Source organism: Aegilops tauschii, chromosome 4 (assembly GCF_002575655.3).
Source record: "Aegilops tauschii subsp. strangulata cultivar AL8/78 chromosome 4, Aet v6.0, whole genome shotgun sequence".
NCBI lineage: Eukaryota > Viridiplantae > Streptophyta > Magnoliopsida > Poales > Poaceae > Aegilops > Aegilops tauschii.
Window position 1 is genome coordinate 436,364,606 of NC_053038.3, and position 5,613 is coordinate 436,370,218.

Genomic DNA, 5,613 nt, shown 5'->3' on the forward strand with positions numbered 1-5,613 from the left:
CTAAAGTTGACACTCTTCCAAACCCACTTTCAATATTATTGCAAACACAATTATCAATCTCATATTCATCATGGGGCTTAAATAAATTTTCAAGATCATAAGAAGAATCACCCCAATCATGATCATTGCAACAAGTAGTAGATATAGAAAAACTAGCATCCCCAAGCTTAGGGTTTTGCATATTATTAGCACAATTGACATCAAGAGAATTTATAGTAAAATCATTGCAATCATGCTTTTTATTCAAGGAGATATCGTGAATCCCTTCATAAATTTCTTCATCACAATTTTCAGATTCATGAATTTCAAGCAAAACCTCATAAAGATAATCTAGTGCACTCAAATCACTAGAAATTGGTTCATCATAATTGGATCTCTTAAAAAGATTAGCAAGGGGATGAGGATCCATAAACTTTTAGCAGGCGAAGATGCAAGCAAAAAGAAGGCACATGGTAACACAAGATCGAACGGAAGGACGGCGAATAAAACGGCAAAGGTGAAGTGGGGGAGAGGAAAACGAGAGGCAAATGCCAAATAATGTAATGCGACGGATAAGAGTTTGTGATGGGTACTTGGTATGTCTTGACTTGTGTGTATATCTCCCCGGCAACGGCGCCAAAAATCGCTCGTTGTCAGGAGATCAAATCTTGACTTGACTTGGTGTACACCTCCCCGGCAACGGCGCCAGAAACCCTTCTTGCTACCTCTTGAGCATGCGTTGGTTTTCGCTTGAAGAGGAAAGGGTGATGCAGCAAAGTAGCGTAAGTATTTCCCTCAGTTTTTGAGAACCAAGGTATCAATCCAGTAGGAGGATACACGGAAGTCACCTAGTACCTGCACAAACAAATAAGAACCTTGCAACCAACGCGATAAAGGGGTTGTCAATCCCTTCACGGCCACTTATAAAAGTGAGATCTGATAGAGATAGTAAGATAAATATTTTTGGTATTTTTGTTGTATAGATTGACAAGTAAAGATTGCAAAATAAACGGCGACAGAAATAGCTAGTTGACGAGAGATTAATATGATGGAAAATAGACCCGGGGGCCATAGGTTTCACTAGTGGCTTCTCTCAAGATAGCAAATTCTACGGTGGGTGAACAAATTACTGTCGAGCAATTGATAGAAAAGTGCATAGTTATGAGAATATCTAGGCATGATCATGTATATAGGCATCACGTCCGCGTCAAGTAGACCGAAACGATTCTACATCTACTACTATTACTCCACACATCGACCGCTATCCAGCATGCATCTAGAGTATTAAGTTCATAAGAACAGAGTAACGCATTAGGCAAGATGACATGATGTAGAGGGATAAACTCAAGCAATATGATATAAAGCCCATCTTTTTATCCTCGATGGCAACAATACAATACATGTCGTTTCCCCTGCCGTCACTAGGATCGAGCACCGCAAGATTGAACCCAAAGCTAAGCACTTCTCCCATTGTAAGAAAGATCAATCTAGTAGGCCAAACCAAACTGATAATTCGAAGAGACTTGCAAAGATATCAAATCATGCATATAAGAATTCAGAGAAGATTCAAATATTGTTCATAGATAAACTTGATCATAAACCCACAATTCATCGGATCTCGACAAACACACCGCAAAAAGTTATTACATCGAATAGATCTCCAAGAAGATTGAGGAGAACTTTGTATTGAGACCCAAAGAGAGAGAAGAAGCCATCTAGCTAATAACTATGGACCCGAAGGTCTGTGGTAAACTACTCACACATCATCAGAGAGGCTATGGTGTTGATGCAAAAGCCCTCTGTGATCGGTTCCCCCTCCGGCAGAGCGCCGGAAAAGGCCCCAAGATGGGATCTCATGGGTACAGAAGGTTGCGGCGGTGGAAATAGGGTTTCGTGGTGCTCCCGGATGTTTTCGAGGTATATGAGTATATATAGGCGAAAAAGTAGGTCGGTGGAGCCACGAGGGGCCCACGACGGTGGGGGCGTGCCTACTCCCCGGGCGCGCCCTCCTACCTCGTGGCCGCCTCGTTGCTTCCTTGACGTCCACTTCAAGTCTCCTGGATTGAGTTTGTTCCAAAAATGACTCTCCCGAAGGTTTTATTCCGTTTGATATTCCTTTTCTGCGAAACACTAAAATAGACAAAAAAAACAGCAATTTGCACTGGGCCTTTGGTTAGTAGGTTAGTCCCAAAAAAATATAAAAGTGTATAATAAAGCCCATTAAACATCCAAAACAGATAATATAATAGCATGGAACAATAAATAATTATAGATACTTTGGAGACATATCAAAGGCCGGTACAATTATAGTCTAGGGATGTTATATTCTTTGAGGACATATCAAAGGACTGCAAAGTCTTTTGGTGATGATTTCCTCGTGTACCTCGTGGATGATGACACTCCCAGTTCCATTTCAGAAGCTTATGCATCTCCTGATGCTGACTACTGGAAGGATGCGGTCCGTAGCGAGATGGATTCCATCTTGGCTAACGGGACATGGGAAATCACTGATTGTCCTTATGGTTGTCAACCATTGGGATGTAAGTGGGTGTTCAAGAAGAAGCTTAGGCCCAATGGTACTGTTGAGAAGTACACGGCTAGGCTTGTGGCCAAGGGTTATACCCAAAAGGAAGAAGATGATTTCTTCGACACTTACTCACCTGTGGCTAGGCTGACAACCATTCGAGTGTTACTCGCTTTGGCTGCCTCGCATGGTCTTCTCGTTCATCAGATGGACGTTAAGACGGCTTTCCTTAACGGAGAGCTAGACGAGGAAATTTACATGCAACAGCGGATGGCTTTGTAGTAAATGGTCAGGAAAGAAAGGTGTGTAAGCTAGTGAAATCTTTGTATGGCCTGAAACAAGCGCCTAAGCAATGGCATGAGAAGTTCAACACTACTCTGACATCTGCTGGCTTTGTTGTGAACGAAGCTGACAAATGTGTATACTATCGCTATGGTGGGGGCGAAGGAGTTATAATGTGTCTGTATGTCGATGACATACTGATATTTGGGACCCACCTCAAGGTCATTGAGGAGGTCAAGGCTTTTCTATCTCATAACTTTGAGATGAAAGACCTGGGCGTGGCTGATGTTATCTTGAACATCAAGCTACTGAAAAATACTGAGGGTGGAATTACACTTTTGCAATCCCACTATGTTCAGAAGATTTTGAGCCATTTTGGATATTCGGACTACAAACCTTCTGCAACACCATATGATCCTAGCGTGCGGATTCGAAAGTTCGAGGGCACGGCTGTAGATCAATTGAGATATTCTCAAGTGGTTGGTTCACTGATGTACCTAGCATGTGCTACTCGTCCTAACATCTCATTTGCTGTATGCAAACTGAGTCGGTTTGTTTCCAATCCGGGAGATGTGCATTGGCATGCTGTTGAGCGAGTGATGCGTTACTTTCAAGGTACTGCGAACTATGGAATTCACTATTCTGGGTAACCGACGGTACTTGAGGGGTATAGTGACTCGAATTGGATATCTGATGCTGATGAGATGAAAGCCAGAAGTGGACATGTCTTCACACTTGGTGGCGGTGCTGTTTTCTGGAAGTCTTGCAAGCAGACGATCTTAACCAGATCGACTATGGAAGTAGAACTCACAGCATTAGACACATCATGCGTCGAAGCAGAATGGCTTTGAGAGCTTTTGATGGATTTGCCGGTGGTTGATAAACCAGTGCCGGCTGTCCTTATGAACTGTGACAATCAAACAGTGATTGCCAAGGCTAAGAGTTCAAAGGACAACATGAAATCCACAAAGCACATAAGAAGAAGATTGAAATCTGTCAAGAAATCAAGAAACTCCGGAGTAATAGCGTTGGATTATATCCAGACGGCTAAGAATCTCGCAGACCCTTTTACGAAAGGGCTATCACGGATTGTGATAGAAAATGCATCGAGGGAGATGGGTATGAGACCCATGTAAGTTGCCATGGGGGTAACCCAACCTATGTGATCGGAGATCCCATGAATTAGGACCTGGAAAAACAATCCAGCGGTCAACTGAGGAGAGTATCCTTAATAAACCCACTCCGTTGGAGATGCTGTAATACTCTCAATTCTGTAAGGCAGGCTGACTTTTGTCTTAATGTGTTCCAAAGCTTATGTAAGCAAGATGCTAACCTACAGAGCATTCTTTGGAGGAACGCACCTATGTGAGACCGACTGCTGGTCACAGTCTATGAGATTGGGTAATCTCTAGGAAGCTCATGAGAATGTTCGGAGTATGACTAATAAGCTCCGCCCGTGGGGTTTAGCCTTCGGCAGCCACGTATCAACTGACAATAGGCGAAACTTCTGCACGCCAAACTGACAATTCAAGGCATAGTCCATTGTTCAGTTGTGAAGAAGTCTAATCCTGTTGCTCTAGGTGGAAGTTCAACTTAACAGTCTCCACTGAAATTTCTGATATATCAAACATTGTTTGGAACAGTTGACAAACTTATGTGCCTCAAGATCTGGTGGGGGATTGATGGATTATGGATGGGCTTAGGCCCATATAAGACACTAATCCCTGGTTAATCTTGAGGCCCATGTATGAGATGGCAGGTGGTGAGAAGATTAGTCCCACCTTGCTAGTTGAGGAGAGTTGAGACCCCTTTATAAGGGCTGCTCTACCACTTGCCATTGGGAGCTTGGGAAGAGGAGTGGTACACGCGCGCTCCTCCTCCGCCGCCCGCCTCGCCTCGTCACGACGCGCGCGCGCCGCGGGTTGCGGGAATGAGCCGAGCCGAAGCTTATTTTTGCCGCTCAGGAACGAATTAATTAATCAAGGCCACCGTCCGAGACGTTGGACTGTTGCCGGGATTCGTCGACTCCTGCTCATAGATGGTTCGCTTCTATGTTCTATACGTGCTAGTATGCTTAGGTACCGCTATGAGATGCATACCTTTTATGCCATGCTTACTGTTTACTCGTGGATTAGTCTAATCGGGAAAGTGCTAATATTTCCAACATCATTCGTGTCCTTGGTGCAGGGAGTTGCGGTTGAGCCGTGCTAGACTGCTGGTGATGCTCGACACGTGACGCCACAGTCTACAGACGGCGGCGAACGCGGCTTGGTCACGGTGATTGTCGCCGACGCGTCGCATCCACGAGTCCTGGTCGAAGGCAGTATCTGCGAGCGCGCCTGGAAGAGGAGCAGAAGGTCCCATGGTTCGCCCGGACCAGCGGCGAGAAGGCAACGAGCATCGGCGAGAGCATACACGGACTACCGCGTAGCACTTGACGCCACCGATGTCTGCGAGGGCGTGCTTGCGTGCAGTGTCGTAGAGGTGCAGGATGTGCATGGCCGTGCTTGCTTGCTGGCAGCTCTACAAGGCTGAGCATCACCGGCGCCATGTATGCAGGCGAGCACGTGCAACTCCGACGCCTGGTCGTCGGGGACTTTTGGAATTTTGCTAGTAAGCCTTTTGCCCAAAGCCCAACTAAAATTCTGAAATTCTCTTGGCCCATTCATGCACACATGTGAGTGGAGTGAGTGAGACTAAAGTTTAGTCCCACCATGTAAGTTGAGGGAGAGTTGCACCTCTTTTTATAAGGTGAGCTCTTCTACCACTTGTATGAGCATGAGAAGGGGAGACCTACACGCGCGCTCCTCCTCCTCGCTCGCCTCGCC